Source organism: Penaeus chinensis, chromosome 8, assembly GCF_019202785.1.
Source record: "Penaeus chinensis breed Huanghai No. 1 chromosome 8, ASM1920278v2, whole genome shotgun sequence".
Classification (NCBI taxonomy): Eukaryota; Metazoa; Arthropoda; class Malacostraca; order Decapoda; family Penaeidae; genus Penaeus; species Penaeus chinensis.
This window is the reverse complement of record NC_061826.1, coordinates 31,490,514-31,515,106: the sequence shown is the minus strand read 5'-3', so window position 1 is coordinate 31,515,106 and position 24,593 is coordinate 31,490,514. Positions and strand designations below refer to the sequence as shown.

General features: G+C 35.1%; 11 non-coding genes across 11 annotated transcripts; all 11 read right to left on the bottom strand.

The window, feature by feature from the left end:
* Positions 1-171: 171 nt before the first annotated feature.
* On the bottom strand, positions 172-244 carry Trnak-uuu. Its single transcript has one exon. It is a non-coding gene; the product is annotated as a tRNA-Lys (tRNA).
* A 2,512-nt stretch (positions 245-2,756) lies between these two features.
* On the bottom strand, positions 2,757-2,829 carry Trnak-uuu. The gene has a single exon. It is a non-coding gene; the product is annotated as a tRNA-Lys (tRNA).
* Positions 2,830-6,897: 4,068 nt separating this feature from the next.
* Trnak-uuu lies at positions 6,898-6,970 on the bottom strand. The gene has a single exon. It is a non-coding gene; the product is annotated as a tRNA-Lys (tRNA).
* A 2,039-nt stretch (positions 6,971-9,009) lies between these two features.
* On the bottom strand, positions 9,010-9,082 carry Trnak-uuu. Its single transcript has one exon. It is a non-coding gene; the product is annotated as a tRNA-Lys (tRNA).
* Positions 9,083-11,599: 2,517 nt separating this feature from the next.
* Trnak-uuu lies at positions 11,600-11,672 on the bottom strand. Its single transcript has one exon. It is a non-coding gene; the product is annotated as a tRNA-Lys (tRNA).
* Positions 11,673-13,070: 1,398 nt separating this feature from the next.
* Positions 13,071-13,143, bottom strand: Trnak-uuu. The gene has a single exon. It is a non-coding gene; the product is annotated as a tRNA-Lys (tRNA).
* A 2,871-nt stretch (positions 13,144-16,014) lies between these two features.
* Trnak-uuu lies at positions 16,015-16,087 on the bottom strand. The gene has a single exon. It is a non-coding gene; the product is annotated as a tRNA-Lys (tRNA).
* Positions 16,088-18,460: 2,373 nt separating this feature from the next.
* On the bottom strand, positions 18,461-18,533 carry Trnak-uuu. The gene has a single exon. It is a non-coding gene; the product is annotated as a tRNA-Lys (tRNA).
* Positions 18,534-20,386: 1,853 nt separating this feature from the next.
* Trnak-uuu lies at positions 20,387-20,459 on the bottom strand. Its single transcript has one exon. It is a non-coding gene; the product is annotated as a tRNA-Lys (tRNA).
* Positions 20,460-21,877: 1,418 nt separating this feature from the next.
* On the bottom strand, positions 21,878-21,950 carry Trnak-uuu. The gene has a single exon. It is a non-coding gene; the product is annotated as a tRNA-Lys (tRNA).
* Positions 21,951-23,754: 1,804 nt separating this feature from the next.
* On the bottom strand, positions 23,755-23,827 carry Trnak-uuu. The gene has a single exon. It is a non-coding gene; the product is annotated as a tRNA-Lys (tRNA).
* Positions 23,828-24,593: the final 766 nt, after the last annotated feature.

The following is a 24,593-nucleotide window of genomic DNA, read 5'->3' as shown; positions in this document are numbered from 1 at the left end:
AAATAACAAATAAACATAAAGCTTCAATGATTTTACATATTTATTTTCATCTCAATGCCTGTCTACAGTAAGACAAACATCAGCAGCATAGTTTTCACGAGGACAGTGTTTCATCGGCCGAATCCTGTCAGTCTGTATTTCAACATGAGCATACTTAGTCTGCTTAACGTTCGCTCGAACAGGGACTCGAACCCTGGACCCTTAGGTTAAAAGCCTAATGCTCTACCGACTGAGCTATCCGAGCTTGTATACGATTAAATATTTGCTGCCCATTTGTTCTTAAAAATATGGCATCGGCCCTCTGTGGCAGTGGCTCTCATAGTCCAGCAGCTAACTCCTATACGAGACCAAATAAAGGATTTGTTTCAACATACCCTGCAGAAAAGATTTTATTAGACAAAATAGGATAGACCGTTTGGAATATGTGGTCCTAAAATATGGCATCACATGAAAACTATTGACTATTTTCTCTCAAAATATTTTATTAGACAAATTAGGATAGACCGTTTGGAGTATGTGGTCCTAAACTGTGGTATTACATGAAAACCATAGACTATTTTCTCTCAAAAGAGGGAAAATGCAGTTGACACAGTCACATCATTTCCTTTGCTAATACAATTTTTTTTGCAAAATATATGTGTTCTATATGAGAATGTTCGTAATGAAAACCTCTATCAATACACAGAAATATTAGGTTATCTTAAACCTGTGATGAGAAATTACATTAAGTGCAAGAAATGTAGCCTATAGGATTAACCATACATTCAGAGGAAAAATCCAATATCATGGTCTTTTTCACAATGGCAACCAATATGTACTTTTCATCCATATTTGTAGAATGCTATGGTACATGTTACTGAAAATCTCTCCTCTTCTTCCTCCCATTTTCCTCTTTTCTTTCCCTTTTCTTTACTTGCTCTCGTACCAGGCACCGCATGGACGAGTTTACTGCAAGAATAACACGTGAATCTCCTATCTGTCTTTCTGCTAGTCTCTCTCTCTCTCTGTCTCTGTCTGCCTGCCAGTCTCTCTCTCGCTCTCTGTCTCCTTGTTTATAAAAAGGAAGAATTCATTTGCTCGGAGATGTACAACTCTAATTAATTGAAAACCACTACTCTACACTATTGCATTGTCTAAATATCTTGTGTACGAGAAAAAACAACTTTTTAGAAAAAATGCACATTATTTATTAACTGAAAAAAATATTATATAGTCAAAATGTAAAGCCAATCACATAAATTGATATGCCAATAATACAACATCTGAGTTCATTATAATCCAATACAATAATTTTACCACCTTGAATATACATCTTTTAGTTTTAACAAATAGCTTTACTCTAAATGCTAACATGCCAGCAACTACCTAATGTCAATTTAAGCAAGCTGTTATTATGAAATTACAGCAAAAAATGCCAATGCCTAAAATGGATATAAGCAATAAATAAAAGAATTCCTTTCTCCACATGCAATGATTGAAATCATGAAAATAAAAGTAAATAAATTGAATTACAGAAAATAGTGAAAATTATATCTAAGCAAGATGAACTGCTTATACCAAGCAATTTAAAATACTAAGTTAATGTCCTTATACAATGACCAACTTAAACTTAAGATTATCTCCATTAAAAAAAAAAAATAGTACACTTAAAAAATGAACAGAAAATATCTTATACTTAATCAGGCAATCATAATACTAAATTAATTTCTTTACGCAGTAACTAAATCAAGCAAAAACTTATCCTAGAAAATACTTAACTGATACATACATTACGCAAACACAAAATTATTCCTATGCTCCACTGGAGCATAGGAATATGCTCCAGTGTTAAATCACACTTCCCTAGAGCTGAGATCGCTTAAAAGTAATTCATAATTCCTTACTTTCTACACTAACTTAATATATCCCTTCACTTAAAATTCAAATCTATATGTATTCAATTATATCATTCTTCAAACTTGACAATCAATCTATAATTACTCCATTATATAATTCTTACTTCTAAAATTTACTTAATCAAATACAATTCTTGGTCTATTATATAGCCACACATAAATCAAGAAATAATCCCTAATACTGCTTAATCAACATTAAATCACTTCAACCGGGCTTACCAAGATGTGTCACAAAAGTGACATAGTTACTGGATGCTACTCCGAAATCTAATCCGCCGTTTGTCTATCACTAACCATCTTTTATTCCCGATGTGGGAGCCCATCCGGCCACATCTTTAACAGTTATCATGAATATAACAATTTCTTTTCACTGATTTGGAAGATACCTGCGTCAGGACTTTCCTGTGTCCCAGCAAATTTTCAACACTGTATTTATCACTTTAAACTTCTCTACCTGCCAGAAAATTTTATTTTATTGTTCCCAGACTGGTGTGTTGTAATATATATGGTGATCGTTTCAAACTAGTTTCCGCACTCGTAAGTTCTTTTTTGCTTCTGGTAGCCCGTCACGTGGCGTCACTTTGTCACAAGATGTTTTCAACACTTTAACGTCATGGTGCGCCTCTATTTTTTGTATCTGCGTCTTGTCCTGTCGACCATATTTTTTTTTCTTTTTTTTTTTCTTTTTTTTTTTTGTCTGGAGTCCGCTCGAATCCTCGCAATGTTATTATCTTTTTGATGTCTCGTCCCGGCTTGTTTGTTTCACTCGTTCATGTAGCATCCGCTTTGCCCTCGTGTTGTTCACATAATAATGCATTGGTGTGTCTACGACATGAACATAATTAGTCACTGTATGACGTTCGCTCGAACAGGGACTCGAACCCTGGACCCTTAGGTTAAAAGCCTAATGCTCTACCGACTGAGCTATCCGAGCTTGTATAGTATTAAATATTTGCTACCCATTTCTTCTTAGAAATACATATATCTTAAATAACTTCTGCATGGCATCTTCCCTCTGTGGCAGTGGCTCTCATAGTCCAGCAGTTAATTCCTGTACAAGACCATATATAGGATTTGGTTCAAAATACTCTGCAAAAAAAAAAAAAAAAATATATATATATATATATATATATATATATATATATATATATATATATATATTAGGGTAGGGTATACCGTTTGGAGTATGTGGTCCTAAATTGTGGTATCACATGAAAACTATAGACTATTTTCTCTCAAAAGAGGGAAAATGCAGTTGACACAGTCACATCATTTCCTTTGCTAATACATTTTTTGTGCAAAATATATGTGTTCTATATGAGAATGTTCGTAATGAAACTTCTATCAATACACAGAAAGATTAGGTTATCTTAAACCTGTGACGAGAAATTACATAAAGTGCAAGAAATGTAGCCTATAGTATTAATCATACATTCAGAGAAAAAATCTAGTATCATGATCTTTTTCGCGATGGCAACCAATGTGTACTTTTCATCCATATTTGCGGAATGCTACGTTACATGTTACTGATAATCTCTCCTCTTCTTCCTCCCATTTTCCTCTCTTCTTTCCCTTTTCTTTACTTGTTCTCGTACCAGGCACCGCATGGACGAGTTTACTCTTTCTATCTGTCTTTCTGCTAGTCTCTCTCTCTCTGTCTCTGTATGCCCGCCAGTCTCTTTTTCTCTCTGTCTGTCTGCTTGCCAGTCACTCTCTTTCTAAGTCTCTAACTACCTGCCAGTCTATTTTTTTGTCTGTTTCTTTGTTTATAAAGAGGGAGAATTCATTTGCTCGGAGATGTACAACTCTAACGACTAGAACGCGTTGCCTGATACGTGGTCAGTTTATTAGCCAAATATTTAGTATAGAGATTTGTGTACATAGATTTCCATTTTCGTGTTTAAATGCCTTATTGGCTTGAAATACCTTTTGTTTATATATATATATGTTTATATTTATATATGATTATATGTGAGTATATGTATATCTATGCTTTTATATACATACATGCATAAATTTATATATACACAAATATAATATACATATTCACTCTCACTCATTCTCACATTCACTCCCCCACCCCCTCTCTCTCACTAAACACTTAAGACTAAGCTTTTCCAGTGACCATGGCAGTCGGTTGATAAGAGTAAGTCCCTCGTTACAAGGAAATGCGCGTAGCTAGCAAGGACAACGTCTGGCAAATACTATACACCTGTGGTTCCCAACTTTTTGGTTGGCACCCTTTTGGCTTCCAGGTGGGTTCCTAACGCTTCCTCCATCATACACATGCGAACGCACTTTTTGTTTGTTTCAAACTGTAAATATGATTAAACATAAAAATGTATTTCACAAATAAAATTTGATTTAGTAAACCACTTCATTTAGCTGTTTTAGCCGTGTCATCAATATGGAAGGGTAATTAACATCTCTTGTAACCATAGCAACATTGTCTACACAGATACTGGCAATGAGATGGTAGTGCTTGCTGCAGGGAAATCAACTTCTCAACGTATGGGTAAGAAAAAAATATATATTAACTGCTCCTTGTGCCATCTTGTCACACCCCCTACTTGGAGTCTATGATCTACTAGGGGGTCCACGGATGAGTTTCAGGTGTTCTGTTTTGATCAGATAAAAAGTAACATTCATATTAGTGTATAGTTTTAGACCCTTTACTTTAAAGTTTGATAATACTGATAATAATACTGTGTGTCATACATGTCCGTAGGGGGTCTATGGCTTTCACCAGATTCTTAAAAGGGTCCGTGACTCTAAATAGTTGAAAACCACTGCTCTACACTATTGCATTGTCTAAATATCTTGTGTACGAGAAAAAAAATAAACATAAAGCTTCAATGATTTTATAAAGTCCCTTTTTTATCTCAACGCCTGTCTACAGTAAGACAAACATCAGCAGTGTAGTTTTCACAAGCACAGTGTTTCATCGGCCGAATCCTGTCAGTCTGTATTTCAACATGCATGTTGTTGCCTCTTTTTCATCAACTATTATATATTATCTCCTCAGTGTCTGATATAATCTTTACAGTTCATACTAGTCATATTCCTTTCACAGATTTACTCTTCATACTTGTATTAATTAGTTAAGATAAATGTGAGGAAAAGTTCCCAACTTTTTAGGAAGTTTACACATTATTTATTTACTGTAAAAAATATTATATAGTCAAAATGTAAAGCCAATCACATAAATTGATATGCCAATAATATAACATCTGAGTTCATTATAATCCAATACAATAATTTTACCACCTTGAATATCTATCTTTTAGTTTTAACAAATAGCTTGCAGCTTTACTCTAAATGCTAACATGCCAGCAACTACTTAATGTCAATTTAAGCAAGCTGTTATTATGAAATTAGATCAAACAATGCCAATGCCTAAAATGGATATAAGCAATAAGTAAAAGAATTCCTTTCTCTTCATGCAATGACTGAAATCATAAAAATATAAGTAAACAAATTGCAGTACAGAAAATAGTGAAAATTATATTTAAGCAAGATGAACTACTTATACCAAGCAATTTAAAATACTAACTTAATGTCCTTATACAATTACTAACTTAAACTTAAGATTATCTTCATTAAAAAAATAAATGAGTACACTTCAAAAATGGACAGAAAATATCTTATACTTAATCAGGCAATCATAATACTAAATTAATTTCGTTAAGCAGTAACTAAATCAAGCAAAAACTTATCTTGGAAAATATTTAACTGATACATACATTATACAAACACTGGAAATTAATAATCTTCATCACTGTTAAATCACACTTCCTCTTAAATCTCTTAGATCTTTTAGATCTCATAAAAGTAATTAATTAGTTCCTTACTTTCTAAACTAACTTAATATATCCTTACACTTAAAATTCAAATCTATATGTATTCACTTATATCATTCTTCAAACTTGACAATCAATCTATAATTACTCCATTATATAATTCTTACTTCCAAAATTTACTTAAATACAATTCTTGGTTCATTATATAGCCACACATAAATCAAGAAATAATCCCTAATACTACTTAATCCTAATACTAATTAACTGTAAAATATAATATAGTCAAAATGTAAAGGCAATCACATAAATTGATATGCCAATAATACATCATCTGAGTTTATTATAACCAAATACAATAAATTTACCACCTTGAATATCCATCTTTTAGTTTTAACAAATAGCTTGCCGCTTTACTCTAAATGCTACCATGCAAGCAACTACCTAATGTTACTTTAAGCAAGCTGTTATTATGAAATTAGAGCAAACAATAATACTACTTAATCCACATTATTCCATAGCACATTCCCTTCCACTATGTTCCCTCAAGATAAGGCACTAAATCACTTCAACCGGGCTTACCAAGATGTGCCACAAAAGTGACATGGTTACTGGATGCTACTCCGAAATCTAATCCGCCGTTTGTCTATCACTAACCATCTTTTATTCCCGATGTGGGAGCCCATCCGGCCACATCCTTAACAGTTATCATGAATATACCATAATTTATTTTCACTAATTTGAAAGATATCTGCGTCAGGACTTTCCTGTGTCCCAGCAAATTTTCAACACTGCATTTATCACTTTAAACTTTTCTACCTGCCAGAAAATGTTCTTTTCTTGTTCCGAGACTGGTGTGTTGTAAAATATATAGTGATCGCTTCAAACTAGTTATTGTTTCCGCACTCGTCACTTCTGTTTTGCTTCTGTTAGTCCGTCACGTGGCGTCACTTTGTCACAAAATGTTTTCAACACTTTGACGTCATGGTGCGCCTCTATTTTTTGTATCTGCGTCTTGTCCTGTTGACCACATTTTTGAGACTGGAGTCCGCTCGAATCCTCGCAATGTTATTTTATTTTTGATGTCTTGTACCGGCTTGTTTGTTTCACTCGTTCATGTAGCATTCGCTTTGCCCTCGTGTTGTTCACGTGATAATGCCTTCGTGTGTCTACGACATGAACATAATTAGTCACTGTATAACGTTCGCTCGAACAGGGACTCGAACCCTGGACCCTTAGGTTAAAAGCCTAATGCTCTACCGACTGAGCTATCCGAGCTTGTATACAATTGAATATTTGCTACCCATTTCTGCATGGCATCGGCCCTCTGTTACAGTGGCTCTCATAGCCCAGCAGTTAATTCCTGTACAAGACCAAATATGGGATTTGGTTCAACATACTCTGCAAAAAAAGAAAAAAAAATAGATAGGGTAGGATAGACAGTCTGGAGTATGTGGTCCTAAAATGGAGTATCACATGAAAACTATAGACTATTTTCTCTCAAAAGAGGGAAAATGCAGTTGACACAGTCACATCATTTCCTTTCTTAATATAATTTTTTTGTGCAAAATATATGTGTTCTATATGAGAATGTTCGTAATTAAACCTCTATCAATACACATAAAGAGTGGGTTATCTTAAATCTGTGAGGAGAAATTATATTAAGTCGAGAAATGTAGCCTATAGGATTAATCATACATTCAGAGAAAAAATCTAGTATCATGGTCTTTTTCACGATGGCAACCAATGTGTACTTTTCATCCATATTTGTGGAATGCTACGTTACATGTTACTGATAATCTCTCCTCTTCTTCCTCCCATTTTCCACTCTTCTTTCCCTTTTCTTTACTTGTTCTCGTACTAGGCACCGCATGGACGAGTTTACTGCAAGAAAAACACGTGAATCTCATTCTCTTTCTATCTGTCTTTCTGCTAGTCTCTCTCTCTCTGTCTCTGTATGCCCGCCAGTCTCTCTTTCTCTCTGTCTGTCTGCTTGCCAGTCACTTTCTTTCTAAGTCTCTAACTACCTGCCAGTCTATCTTTCTGTCTGTCTCTTCGTTTATAAAGAGGGAGAATTCATTTTCTCGGAGTTGTACAACTCTAACGACTAGAACGCGATGCCTGATACGTGGTCAGTTTATTAGCCATATATTTAGTATTTTACAAGAAAAAAAAAATTATGTACATAGATTTCCATTTTCGTGTTTAAATGCCTTATTGGCTTGAAATACCTTTTGTTTATATACATATATGTTTATATATATATATCTATATGATTTTATGTGAGTATATGTATATCTATGATTATATATACATACATGCATAAATTTATATATACAGATATATAATATACATATTCACTCTCACTCATTCTCACATTCACTCCCCCACCCCCCTCTCTCTCACTAAACACTTAACACTAAGCTTTTCCAGTGACCATGGCAGTGAGTTGATAAGAGTAAGTCCCTCGTTACAAGGAAATGCGCGTAGCTAGCAAGGACAACGTCTGGCAAATACTATACACCTGTGGTTCCCAACTTATCCGGTTGGCACCCTTTTGGCTTCCAGGTGGGTTCCTAACGCTCCCCCCATCATACACATGCGAACGCACTTTTTGTTTGCTTCAAACTGTAAATAAGATTAAACATAAAAATATATTTCACAAATAAAATTTGATTTAGTAAACTACTTCATTTAGCTGTTTTAGCCGTGTCATCAATATGGAAGGGTAAATTAATATCTCTTGTAACCATAGCAACATTGTCTACACAGATACTGGCAATGAGATGGAAGTGCTTGGTGCAGGGAAATCAACTTCTCAACGTATGGGTAAGAAGTAAAGAAAAAAATCGATTAACTGCTCCTTATGCCATCTTGTCACACACCCTACTTGGAGTCTATGATTTACTAGGGGGCCCACGGATGAGTTTCAGGTGTTCTGTTTTGATCAGATAAAAAGCAACATTCATATTAATGTGTATTTTTAGACCCTTTACTTTAAAGTTTGATAATACTTTGTGTGTTATACATGTCCGTAGGGGGTCTATAGCTTTCATCAGATTCTTAAAAGAGTCCGTGACTCTAAATAGTTGAAAACTACTGCTCTACACTATTGCATTGGTTAAATATCTTGTGTACGAGAAAACATAACAAATAAACATAAAGCTTCAATGATTTGACATATTTATTTTCATCTCAACGCCTGTCTACAGTAAGACAAACATCAGCAGCGTAGTTTTCACGAGGACAGTGTTTCATCGGCCGAATCCTGTCAGTCAGTATTTCAACATGAGCATACTTAGTCACTGCTTAACGTTCGCTCGAACAGGGACTCGAACCCTGGACCCTTAGGTGAAAAGCCTAATGCTCTACCGACTGAGCTCTCCGAGCTTGTATACGATTAAATATTTGCTGCCCATTTGTTCTTAAAAATATGGCATCGGCCCTCTGTGGCAGTGGCTCTCATAGTGCAGCAGCTAACTCCTATACGAGACCAAATAAGGGATTTGTTTCAACATACCCTGCAGAAAAGATTTTATTAGACAAAGTAGGATAGACCGTTTGGAGTATGTGGTCCTAAACTGTGGTATCACATGAAAACTGTAGACTATTTTCTCTCAAAAGATTTTATTAGACAAATTAGGATAGACCGTTTGGAGTATGTGGTCCTAAACTGTGGTATTACATGAAAACCATAGACTATTTTCTCTCAAAAGAGGGAAAATGCAGTTGACACAGTCACATCATTTCCTTTGCTAATAACAAATATTTTTGCAAAATATATGTGTTCTATATGAGAATGTTCGTAATGAAAACCTCTATCAATACACAGAAAGATTAGGTTATCTTAAACCTGTGATGAGAAATTACATTAAGTGCAAGAAATGTAGCCTATAGGATTAATCATACATTCAGAGGAAAAATCCAATATCATGGTCTTTTTCACGATGGCAACCAATATGTACTTTTCATCCATATTTGCAGAATGCTATGGTACATGTTACTGAAAATCTCTCCTCTTCTTCCTCCCATTTTCCTCTTTTCTTTCCCTTTTCTTTACTTGCTCTCGTACCAGGCACCGCATGGACGAGTTTACTGCAAGAATAACACGTGAATCTCCCTCTCTTTCTATCTGTCTTTCTGCTAGTCTCTCTCTGTCTCTGTCTGCCTGCCAGTCTCTCTCTCGCTCTCTGTCTCCTTGTTTATAAAAAGGAAGAATTCATTTGCTCGGAGATGTACAACTCTAATTAGTTGAAAACCACTACTCTACAATATTGCATTGTCTAAATATCATGTGTACGAGAAGAAAAAAAACTTTTTAGAAAAAATACACATTATTTATTAACTGAAAAAATATTATATAGTCAAAATGTAAAGCCAATCACATAAATTGATATGCCAATAATACAACATCTGAGTTCATTATAATCCAATACAATAATTTTACCACCTTGAATATACATCTTTTAGTTTTAACAAATAGCTTTACTCTAAATGCTAACATGCCAGCAACTACCTAATGTCAATTTAAGCAAGCTGTTATTATGAAATTAGAGCAAACAATGCCAATGCCTAAAATGGATATAAGCAATAAGTAAAAGAATTCCTTTCTCCACATGCAATGATTGAAATCATGAAAATAAAAGTAAATAAATTGAATTACAGAAAATAGTGAAAATTATATCTAAGCAAGATGAACTGCTTATACCAAGCAATTTAAAATACTAAGCTAATGTCCTTATACAATTACTAACTTAAACTTAGGATTATCTCCATTAAAAAAAAAAAAAAAAAAAAAAAAAAAAAAAAAATTACACTTAAAAAATGAACAGAAAATATCTTATACTTAATCAGGCAATTATAATACTAAATTAATTTCTTTACGCAGTAACTAAATCAAGCAAAAACTTATCCTAGAAAATACTTAACTGATACATACATTACGCAAACACAAAATTATTCCTATGCTCCACTGGAAATTAATAATCTTCATCACTGTTAAATCACACTTCCCTAGAGCTGAGATCTCTTAAAAGTAATTCATAATTCCTTACTTTCTACACTAACTTAATATATCCCTTCACTTAAAATTCAAATCTATATGTATTCAATTATATCATTCTTCAAACTTGACAATCAATCTATAATTACTCCATTATATAATTCTTACTTCCAAAATTTACTTAATCAAATACAATTCTTGGTCTATTATATAGCCACACATAAATCAAGAAATAATCCCTAATACTACTTAATCCACATTAAATCACTTCAACCGGGCTTACCAAGATGTGCCACAAAAGTGACATGGCTACTGGATGCAACTCCGAAATCTAATCCGCCGTTTGTCTATCACTAACCATCTTTTATCCCGATGTGGGAGCCCATCCGGCCACATCCTTAACAATTATCATGAATATAACATAATTTCTTTTCACTAATTTGAAAGATACCTGCGTCAGGATTTTCCTGTGTCCCAGCAAATTTTCAACAATGTATTTATCACTTTAAACTTTTCTACCTGCCAGAAAATGTTCTTTTCTTGTTCCGAGACTGGTGTGTTGTAAAATATATAGTGATCGCTTCAAACTAGTTATTGTTTCCGCACTCGTCACTTCTGTTTTGCTTCTGTTAGTCCGTCACGTGGCGTCACTTTGTCACAAAATGTGTTCAACACTTTGACGTCATGGTGCGCCTCTATTTTTTGTATCTGCGTCTTGTCCTATTGACCACATTTTTTTGACTGGAGTCCGCTCGAATCCTCGTAATGTTATTATATTTTTTATGTCTTCTACCGGCTTGTTTGTTTCACTCGTTCATGTAGCATTCGCTTTGCCCTCGTGTTGTTCACGTGATAATGTCTTCGTGTGTCTACGACATGAACATAATTAGTCAGTGTATAACGTTCGCTCGAACAGGGACTCGAACCCTGGACCCTTAGGTTAAAAGCCTAATGCTCTACCGACTGAGCTATCCGAACTTGTATACGATTGAATATTTGCTACCCATTTATTCTTAAAAATACACATATCATAAATATTTTCTGCATGGCATAGGCCCTCTGTGACAGTGGCTCTCATAGTCCAGCAGTTAATTCCTGTACAAGACCAAAAATGGGATTTGGTTCAACATACTCTGCAAAGAAAAAAAAATATTGAAAGGGTAGGATAGACCGTTTGGAGTATGTGGTCCTAAACTGTAGTATCACATGAAAACTATAGACTATTTTCTCTCAAAAGAGGGAAAATGCAGTTGACAGTCACATCATTTCCTTTCCTAATATAATTTTTTTGTGCAAAATATATGTGTTCTATATGGGAATGTTCGTAATGAAAACCTCTATCAATACACAGAAAGATTAGGTTATCTTAAACCTGTGATGAGAAATTACATTAAGTGCAAGACATGTAGCCTAAAGGATTAACCATACATTCAGAGAAAAAATCCAATATCATGGTCTTTTTCACGATGGCAACCAATGTGTACTTTTCATCCATATTTGCGGAATGCTACGGTACATGGTACTAATAATCTCTCCTCTTCTTCCTCCCATTTTCCTCTCTTCTTTCCCTTTTCTTTACTTGTTTTCGTACTAAGCACTGCATGGACGAGTTTACTGCAATAATAACACGTGAATCTCCCTCTCTTTCTATCTGTCTTTCTGCTAGTCTCTCTCTCTGTCTGTCTCTGTCTGCCTGCCAGTCTCTCTCTGTCTCTTTTTTTGTAAAAAGGAAGAATTAATTTGCTCGGAGATGTAGAACTCTAACGACTAGATCGCGTTGCCTGATACGTGGTCAGTTTATTAGGCAAATATTTAGTATTTTACAAGCAAAAAAAATAAATTTGTGTACATAGATTTCCATTTTCGTGTTTAAATGCCTTATTGGCTTAAATTACCTTTTGTTTATATACATATGTGTTTATATATATATTAATATTATATGTGAGTATATGTATATATATGCTTATATATACATACATGCATAAATTTATATATACACAAATATAATATACATATTCACTCTCACCCATTCTCACATTCACTCCCCCCCCCCCCCCTCTCTCTCTCTCACTAAACCCTAAACACTAAGCTTTTCTAGTGACCATGGCAGTCGGTTGATAAGGGTAAGTCCATCGTTACAAGGAAATACTTTGTGTGTCATACATGTCCTTAGGGGGTCTATAGCTTTCATTAGATTCTTAAAAGGGTCCGTGACTCTAAACAGTTGAAAATCACTCCTCTACACTATTGCATTGTCTAAATATTTGGTGTACGAGAAAAAAAAATAAACAACGCTTCAATGATATTATATATTCATTTTCATCTTAACGCCTGTCAGTCTGTATTTCACCGTGAGCATAGTCACTGCATAACGTTCGCTCGAACAGGGACTCGAACCCTGGACCCTTAGGTTAAAAGCCTAATGCTCTACCGACTGAGCTATCCGAGCTTGTATACGATTAAACATTTCTTCTTAAAAATACACATATCATAAATAATTTCTACATGGCATCGGCCCTCTTTGGCAGTGGCTCTCATAGTCCAGCAGCTAATTCCTGTGCTAGACCAAATATGGGATTTGGTTCAACATACTCTGCAAAAAAAAAAAAATATTAGATAGGGTAAGTTGGACCGTTTAGAGTATGTGATTCTAAACTGTGGTATCATATGAAAACTATAGACATTTTTTTGCGAAAGAGGGAAAATGCAGTTGACATAGTCACATCATTTCCTTTGCTAATACAATTTTTTTGTGCAAAATATACATGTTCTATGTGAGAATATTCGTAATAAAAATGTATATTAGTACACAGAGAGATTAGGTTATCTTAAACCTGTGATGACAAATTACATTAAGTCAAATAAATGTAGTCAATACGATTAACCATATATCCAGAGAAAAATTCTAATATCACGGTCTTTCACGATGGCAACCAATGTGTACTTTTCATCCATATTTGTGGAATGCTACGTTACATGTTACTGATAATCTCTCCTCTTCTTCCTGCCATTTTCCTCTCTTCTTTCCCTTTTCTTTAAGTGCTATAGTATCAGGTACCGCAGGGACGAGTTTACTGCAAGAATAACACGTGAATATCTCTGTATCTGTCAGTCTGTCTTCTAGTCTCTCTCTCTCTCTCTCTCTGTCTCTGTCTGCCTGCCAGTCTCTCTCTCTCTATGCCTCTGTCTGCCTGCTAGTCTCTCTCTCTATGTCTGTGTCTGCCTGCCAGTCTCTCTGTTTCTTTGTCTCTGCCTGCAAGTCTCTCTTTCTGCCTGTCTCTTTATCTGTTTATAAAGAGGGAGAATTCATTTGCTTGGAGTTGCACTGTAGCGTCTCACTAACAAGGGCGCCCAGCTTGTACGTAGTTAAAACAAGGTAGATTTCTCCACGCGTGACCTGTGGTTAATGAGCATCACTCATTAACGGGGGCAAACAGTTATACTAACTACTTTATTTAAAACTTTAGTACAAGTTAGATTATTGTTTAAACTATGATGGATAGGGTGGATATTCCTAAGGCATAAAATAAGATATATACATTTATAACATACGCTTTATTTAAAAAGAAATAATAAAACACGAAGCAATAATAACAAAAAAAAAAAAGTCCACGTTACAATAAAACTCATGAATAACAAGGTATCCAGCTTAACTCCTGATTTTTTAATCCTAAAAATCCTCACTTGTACTTAACTTAGGCGACCGGAGGTTGAGGTGGGCCGATTCACAGTTGGGTTTTTGTTTTCACAAACAACTGGTTTTCGATAATACGCAGAGTCCAGAGCAGCGTATGGTAGGCTGCAGAATCCCCTGTGGGAAACTAGCGCTGGCTATTTACGTGGATGTGGGGATTGTGGGTACTTAAAATGAGAATTATGGGATGCGCATTGGACATTTTAAATACGATCTGGCACACTGTAGATCGGAATTTTGCTTCTAGATCGTGGACAGATCAATGTAAATAAAATAGCATTGAATAAAATAGGGGGGTTTCGGCATCTCTTCTGTTTGTGTATACGGCGCCAGGCATCCTTTAAAATCTCGGTGGTTCCGCCAACGTTCGGATGCCGTTCGGATGGTCATTTGACGTGGAGGCTGCAATCCAGGTCAATACAGCACAACTAGAACGCGATGCCTGATACGTGATCAGTTTGTTAGCAAAATATTTAGAAATTTACCAGAAAAAAAATTAAGTACATAGATTTCAATGTTCGTGTTTAAATGCCTAATTGGCTTGAAATACTTTTTGTTCATATACATTAATATGTTTATATGTATATATATATATGATTATATGTGAATATGTGCATATTTATGCTTATATATACATTCATGCATAAATATTTATATATATACAAATATGATACACATATTCACTCACTCATTCTCACTTTCACTCCCCCACCTAACTCTCTCAACCTTTGCAGTAACCAAGGCAGTCAGCTGATAAAGCAAATCCCTCGTTACTAGGAAACGCGCGTAGCTAGCAAGGACAACGTATGGCCAATACTATACACCTGTGGTTCCCAACTTTTCCGGTTGGCACCCTTTTGGTTTCCAGGTGGGTTCCTAACGCCCCCCCCCCCCCCCATCATACACATACGAACGCATTTTTTGTATGCTTCAAACTGTAAATAAGATTAAACACAAAAATGTATTTCACAAATAAAATTTGATTTAGTAAACCACTTCATTTAGCTGTTTTAGCCGTGTCATCAATATGGAAGGGTAAATTAACATCTCTTGTAACAATAGCAACATTGTCTCCACAGAGACTGGTAATGAGATTGAAGTGCTTGGTGCAGGGAAATCAACTTCTCAACGTATGGGTAAGAAGTAAAGAAAAAAAAATCTATTTACTGCTCCTTATGCCATCTTGTCACACCCCCTACTTGGAGTCTATGATCTACTAGGGGGTCTACGGATGAGTTTCAGGTGTTTCGTTTTGATCAGACGAAAAGTAACATTCATATTAATGTATATTTTTAGACCCTTTACTTTAAAGTTTGATAATACTTTGTGTGTCATATATGACCGTAGGGGGTCTATAGCTTTCATCAGATTCTTAAAAGGGTCCGTGACTCTAAATAGTTGAAAACCACTGCTCTACACTATTGCTTTGCTTAAGTATCTTGTGTACGAGAAAAAATAACAAATAAACATAAAGCTTCAAGGATTTTACATATTTATTTCCATCTCAACGCCTGTCTACAGTAAGACAAACATCAGCAGCGTAGTTTTCACGAGGACAGTGTCTCATCGGCCGAATCCTGTCAGTCTGTATTTCAACATGAGCATACTTAGTCACTGCATAACGTTCGCTCGAACAGGGACTCGAACCCTGGACCCTTAGGTTAAAAGCCTAATGCTCTACCGACTGAGCTATCCGAGCTTGTATACGATTAATATTTGCTGCCCATTTGTTCTTAAAAATGTGGCATCGGCCCTCTGTGGCAGTGGCTCTCATAGTCCAGCAGCTAATTCCTGTACGAGACCAAATAAGGGATTTGTTTCAACATACCCTGCAGAAAAGATTTTATTAGACAAATTAGGATAGACCGTTTGGAGTATGTGGTCCTAAACTGTGGTATCACATGAAAACCATAGACTATTTTCTCTCAAAAGAGGGAAAATGCAGTTGACACAGTCACATTATTTCCTTTGCTAATACAATTTTTGTGCAAAATATATGTGTTCTCTATGAGAATGTTCGTAATGAAAACCTCTATCAATACACAGAAAGATTAGGTTATCTTAAACCTGTGATGAGAAATTACATTAAGTGCAAGAAATGTAGCCTATAGGATAAACCATACATTCAGAGAAATCATCCAATATCATGGTCCTTTTTACGATGGCAGCCAATGTGTACTTTTCAGACATATTTGTAGAATGCTACGGTACATGGTACTAATAATCTCTCCTCTTCTTCCTCCCATTTTCCTCTTTTCTTTCCCTTGTCTTTACTTGATCTCGTACCAGGCACCGCATGGACGAGTTTACTGCAAGAATAACACGTGAATCTCCTATCTGTCTTTCTGCTAGTCTCTCTCTCTCTCTGTCTCTGTCTGCCTGCCAGTCTCTCTCTCGCTCTCTGTCTCCTTGTTTATAAGAAGGAAGGATTCATTTGCTCGGAGATGTACAACTCTAATTAGTCGAAAACCACTACTATACACTATTGCATTGTCTAAATATCTTGTGAATTTATACATTATTTATTAACTGAAAAAATATTATATTGTCAAAATGTAAAGCCAATCACATAAATTGATATGCCAATAAAACAACATCTGAGTTCATTATAATCCAATACAATAATTTTACAACCTTGAATATACATCTTTTAGTTTTAACAAATAGCTTTACTCTAAATGCTAACATGCCAGCAACTACCTAATGTCAATTTAAGCAAGCTGTTATTATGAAATTAGAGCAAACAATGTCAATGCATAAAATGGATATAAGCAATAAATAAAAGAATTCCGTCCTCCACATGCAATGATTGAAATCATAAAAATATAAGTAAATAAATTGAATTACAGAAAATAGTGAAAATTATATCTAACCAAGATGAACTGCTTATACCAAGCAATTTAAAATACTAAGTTAATGTCCTTACACAATTACTAACTTAAACTTAAGATTATCTCCATTAAAAAAAAAAAAAAAAAAATAGTACACTTAAAAAATGGACAGAAAATATCTTATACTTAATCAGGCAATCATAATACTAAATTAATTTCTTTACGCAGTAACTAAATCAAGCAAAAACTTATCCTAGAAAATACTTAACTGATACATACATTACGCAAACACAAAATTATTCCTATGCTCCACTGGAAATTAATAATCTTCATCACTGTTAAATCACACTTCCGTAGAGCTGAGATATCTTAAAAGTAATTCATAATTCCTTACTTTCTACACTAACTAAATATATCCCTACACTTAAAATTCAAATCTATATGTATTCAATTATATAATTCTTCAAACTTGACAATCAATCTATAATTACTCCATTATATAATTCTTACTTCCAAAATTTACTTTATTAATCAAATACAATTCTTGGTCTATTATATAGCCACACATAAATCAAGAAAAAATCCCTAATACTACTTAATCAACATTAAATCACTTCAACCGGGCTTACCAAGATGTGCCACAAAAGTGACATGGCTACTGGATGCTACTCCGATATCTAATCCGCCGTTTGTCTATCACTAACCATCTTTTATTCCCGATGTGGGAGCCCATCCGGCCACATCCTTAACAATTATCATGAATATTACATAATTTCTTTTCACTAATTTGAAAGATACCTGCGTCAGGACTTTCCTGTGTCCCAGCAAATTTTAAACTTTTCTACCTGCCAGAAAATGTTCTTTTCTTGTTCCCAGACTGGTGTGTTGTAATATATATAGTGATCGCTTCAAACTAGTTACTGTTTCCGCACTCGTAATTTATTTTTTGCTTCTGTTAACCCGTCACGTGGCGTCACTTTGTCACAAGATGTTTTCAACACTTTGACGTCATGGTGCGCCTCTATTTTTTGTATCTGCGTCTTGTCCTGTCGACCACATTTTTTTTTTTTTTTTTGTCTGGAGTCCGCTCGAATACTCGCAATGTTATTATATTTTTGATGTCTCGTCCCAGCTTGTTTTTTTCACTCGTTCATGTAGCATCCGCTTTGCCCTCGTGTTGTTCACATGATAATGCCTTGGTGTGTCTACGACATGAACATAATTAGTCATTGTATAACGTTCGCTCGAACAGGGACTCGAACCCTGGACCCTTAGGTTAAAAGCCTAATGCTCTACCGACTGAGCTATCCGAGCTTGTATAGTATTAAATATTTGCTACCCATTTATTCTTAAAAATACATATATCTTAAATAATTTGTGCATGGCATCTGCCCTCTGTGACAGTAGCTTTCATAGTCCAGCAGTTAATTCCTGTACAAGACCAAATATGGGATTTGGTTCAACATACTCTGCAAAAAAAAAAAAAAAAAAAAATATATATATATATTAGATAGGGTAGGATAGACCGTTTGGAGTATGTGGTCCTAAATTGTGGTATCACATGAAAACTATAGACTATTTTCTCTCAAAAGAGGGAAAATGCATTTGACACAGTCACATTATTTCCTTTGCTAATACATTTTTTTTTATACAAAATAAATGTGTTCTATATGAGAATGTTCGTAATGAAACCTCTATCAATACACAGAAAGAGTAGGTTATCTTAAACCTGTGACGAGAAATTACATTAAGTGCAAGAAATGTAGCCTATAGGATTAATCATACATTCAGAGAAAAAATCTAGTATCATGATCTTTTTCGCGATGGCAACCAATGTGTACTTTTCATCCATATTTGCGGAATGCTACGTTACATGTTACTGATAATCTCTCTTCTTCTTCCTCCCATTTTCCTCTCTTCTTTCCCTTTTCTTTACTTGTTCTCGTACCAGGTACTGCAGGGACGAGTTTACTGCAACAATCTCGCGAATCTCTTTCTCTCTCTCTTTGTCTCTGCTAGTCTCTCTCTCTCTGTCTCTGTATGCCTGCCAGTCTCTCTTTCTCTCTGTCTGTCTGCTTGCCAGTCACTCTCTTTCTAAGTCTCTAGCTGCCTGCCAGTCTATCTTTCTGTCTGTCTCTTTGTTTATAAAGAGGGAGAATTAATTTGCTCGGAGATGTACAACTCTAACGACTAGAACGCGTTGCCTGATACGTGGTCAGTTTATTAGCCAAATATTTAGAATTTTACAAGAAAAAAAAAATTGTGTACATAGATTTCCATTTTCGTGTTTAAATGCCTTATTGGCTTGAAATAACTTTTGTTTATATACATATATGTTTATATATATATGATTCTATGTGAGTATATGTATACCTATGCTTACATATACATACATGCATAAATTTATATATACACAAATATAATATATATATTCACTCTCAGTCATTCTCACATTCAATCCCCACCCCCCTCTCTCTCTCCCACTAAACACTTAACACTAAGCTTTTTCCAGTAAACCACTCCATTTAGTAGTATTAGCTGTGTCAGCAATATGGAAGGGTAAATCAACATCTCTAGTAACCATAGTAACAGTTCATTGTGCTTGATACAGGGATATCAACTTTTCAACGTAAGGCTAAGAAGTAAAGAAAAAAATATTAACTGCCTCACCGCCCCCATCTCTCCCGTCCCCAGAAGTAAGGTTCGGCCCACTTTGAGAGCCAATGGTCTACACCAGGTGGTCTTAACTTAGGGTCCATGATCTACTAGGGGGTCCATGGATGAGTTTCAGGGGTTCCGTTTTGATCAGATAAAAAGTAACAATTATATGTATATTTTTATACCCTTTACTTTAGAGTTTAATAATGCTTTGTGTATCATATCTGTCCGTAGGGGGTCTATAGCTTTCATCAGATTCTTAAAAGGGTCCGTGACTCTAAATAGTTGAGAACCACTGCTCTAGACTATAGCATTGTCTAAACATCTTGTGTACGAGAAAGAATTTAACAAACAAACATACGTAATGCTTCAATGATTTTATGCATTTATTTTCATCTCCATATCTGCCTACAGTAAGACAAACATCAGCAGCGTAGTTTTAACGAAGACAATATCAGTCCTGTCAGTCGGTATTTCAACGTGAGCCTAATTAGTTACTGCATAACGTTCGCTCGAACAGGGACTCGAACCCTGGACCCTTAGGTTAAAAGCCTAATGCTCTACCGACTGAGCTATCCGAGCTTGCATAGTTAAATATTTGCTGCCCATTTATTCGCAAGAATACACATCATAAATAATTTCTGCATGGTCATCGGCCCTCTGTGATAGTGGTAATCATAGTCCAGCTAATTCAAATAAGGGATTTGGTTTAACATACCCAGGAGGAAATGTTTTATTAGACAGGGTGGGATAAACCGTTTGGAATTTGTGGTCCCAAACTGTGGTATCACATGAAAACTATAGACTATTTTCTCTCAAGAAAGGGAAATTCCAATTGTCACAGTCACATCATTTCCTTTGCTAGAACAAGTTCTTTTTGTGTAAAATATACGTGTTCTATATGAGAATGTTCGTAATGAAAACATCAGTACACAGAAAGATTACTTTATCTTAAACCTGTGATGAGAAATTACATTAAATGCAAGAAATGTAGCCTATAGGATTAACCATATATTCAGAGAAAAATTCTAATATCATGGTCTTTTTTCACGTCGTTACTGATAATCTCTCCCCCTTCTTCCGCCCATTTTTCTCTCTTTTTTCCCATTACTTTAAGTGTCTCGTACCAGGTACCGCAGCGACGAGTTTACTGCAAGAATAACACGTGAATCTCTTTCTTTCTCTTTGTATATGTCTGTGTGCCTGCTGGTCTATCTCTGTCTCTGTCTGCCTGCCAGTCTCGCTATCTATCTTTGTGTCTATTTCTTTGTAATAGGAGAGAACTCGTTTGCTCGGAGCTACACAACTCTAACGACTAGAGAGGGATGCCTGATACGTGCTTAGTTTGTTATTCAAATATTTAGTATTTTCCAAGAAGAAGATCTGTGCATAGCTTTCCATGTTCGTTTAAATGCCTTATTGACTTGAAATAGTTTTTATGTTTATATATATATATATATATATATATATATATATATATATATAATATGTATATGTGTGTGTGTGTGTGTGTGTGTGTTTATATACATGTTATATATTATATGTTTATATATACATACATGCATAAATATATATATATATATATAGAAATAATGTATATACAATGCATAATATACATATTCACTCTCTCATTCTCGCTTTCACTCTCAGATAAAAAATATTTCTATCAATGTATATTTTTATACCCTTTACTTTAAAGTTTAATAATACTTTGTGTATCATGTCTGTCCGTAGGGGGTCTATAGCTTTCATCAGATTCTTAAAAGGGTCCGTGACTCTAAATAGTTGAGAACCACTGCTCTACACTATTGCATTGTCTAAATATCTTGTGTACGAGAAAGAACAAACGTAATGCTTCAATGATTTTATATTTTCATCTCAATGTCTGTCTACAGTAAGACAAACATCAGCAGCGTTGTTTTTACGAAGACAGTGTTTCATCGGCCGAATCCTGTCAGTCTGCATTTCAACATGGGCATAATTAGTCACTGCATAACGTTCGCTCGAACAGGGACTTGAACCCTTGACCCTTAGGTTAAAAGCCTAATGCTCTACCGACTGAGCTATCCGAGCTTGTATAGTTTTGAATATATATTGCGCATTTCTTCGTAAAAAAAAACAACAACATATAAATAATTTCTATATGGTCATCGGCCCTCTATGGCAGTGGCTCTCATAGTCCAGCAGCTAATTCCTGTACGAGACCAAATAAGGGATTTGGTTCAACATACCTTGCAGAAAAGATTTTATTAGATAGGGTAGGGTAGACCCTTTGGAGTATGTGGTCCCAAACTGTGGTATCACATGAAAACTATAGACTATTTTCTCTCAAGAGGGAAATTCCAATTGTCACAGCCACATCATTTTTTTGTGCAAAATATACGTGTTCTATATGAGCCTGTTCGCAATGTAAACATCTATCAGTACACAGAAAGATTAGGTTTCTTTTAAGTGCTCTAGTATCAGGTAGCGCAGCGACGAGTTTACTGCAACAATAACACGTGAATCTCTTTCTCTCCCTTTGTATCTGTCTGTCTTTTTGCTGGTCTCTCTGTCTCTTTCTGCCTGCCAGTGTCTCTGGTGCAAAATATACGTGTTCTATATGAGCCTGTTCGCAATGTAAACATCTATCAGTACACAGAAAGATTAGGTTATCTTAAACCTGTGATGAGAAATTACATTAAGTGCAAGAAATGTAGCCTATAGGATTAACCATACATTCAGAGAAAAAAATATATTATCATGTGTTTTTCACGATGGCAACCAACGTGTACTTTTTATCCATATTTGTAGAATGCTACGGTGTATGTTACTGATAATCTCTCCTCTCTTTTTTTCCATTTCTTTTAAGTGCTCTAGTATCAGGTAGCGCAGCGACGAGTTTACTGCAACAATAACACGTGAATCTCTTTCTCTCCCTTTGTATCTGTCTGTCTTTTTGCTGGTCTCTCTGTCTCTTTCTGCCTGCCAGTGTCTCTATCTGTCTCTTTGTCTGTTTGTAAAGAGGGAGAATTAATATGCTTGGAGATGCACAACTCTAACGACTAGAGCGTGATGCCTGCTACGTGGTCAGTTTGTTATCCAAATATTAAGTATTTTACAAGAAAAAAAAACAAATTTATGTACATAGATTTCTATGTTCGTGTTTAAATGCCTTATTGGCTTGAAATACGTTCTATGTTTATAAACATTTATATGTTTATATATATGATTATGTGTGTATGTATATATTCATGCTTACATATACATATATGCATAAATATATATATATATATATATATATACAATCAATGATATACATATTCATTCTCACTCTTTCTCACTTTCCCTCTCCCTCCCTCTCTCTCACTAACACAACCTTTGAAGTGACCAAGGGAGTCAGTTGATAAAAGTAAATCACAAGCAAATGCGCGTAGCTAGCAAGGACAACGTCTGGCTAATACCATACACCAGTAGTTCCCAAACTTTTTCGATTGGCACCCATTTGGCTTCCAGGTGGGTTCCTAGCGATCCCCCCCCCCCCTCCCCCCATCATACACATGCGAACACACGTTTTTTTTTTTTTTCATGTTTCAAATTGAAAACAAGATTAAACATAAAAATGTATTTCATAAATAAAATTTGATTTTGGAAACCACTTTATTTAGCACCGGTTCGGCCCACTCTGGGAGCCAATGCCTTACACTAGAGGATCAAATATAAACTCATATTAACATTGTACTTTTTCAGATTGTTTAAAGTTTAATAACACTGCTATACACGATAAAAATATCTAAATGTTTTTTTTATATGAGAAATGACAAACACTCGTAATGCTTCAATAATTTTCTGTCAAACGGTATTTCAACATGAGCATAATTAGTCACTGCATAACGTTCGCTCGAACAGGGACTCGAACCCTGGACCCTTAGGTTAAAAGCCTAATGCTCTACCGACTGAGCTATCCGAGCTCGCAGAATACTGTATAAGATTTGCTGTTATATATATATATATATATATATATACATATATGTATATATATATATATATATATATAAAATTTCTGCATGGTCATCGGCCCCCGTATAGTAGAGGCTCTCATACGAGTAGTCCATTAAGTAATTCCTGTACGAGGCCAAACATGGGAATTTTTGTAACATAACGTTTTACAAAAAAATAATATAATCTATTGTACATAGAGTTCGTGTTTAAATGCTTTATTGCCCTAACGTACTTTTATGTTTATATCTATATATTTATATATACATATCTATATATTTGTGTGTGTATATATATATGTGTGTGTGTGTGTTTGTGTGTGTATGTATGTATAGATCTATGTTTATATATGTTTATACATATATATTCACTCTTTCACTCATTCTCACTTTCACTCTTTCTTCCTCCCCCTATCTCTCTCTTAATAAACACAACTTTTTCAATGACCACGGCGGTCAGTTGATAAGAGTAAGTTCCTAGTTACAAGGAACTAACTAAATGCTAACTAGGTTAACGTCTCGCTAATACTCTACACCAGTGGTTCCCAAATTTTGTTTTACAGGTAGATTCCTAGCGCTCCTTCTCCCTCCATCATACGGTATACGCTTGCTATTTTTTTTTTTTTTTTTTTTTTTGTATGTTTCTAATTTAAATCAAGATTAAACATAAATATGCATTTCACAAATAAAACCTAATTTCGTAATCTAATTTATAGAGCTGTGCAGTATGGACGGGTAA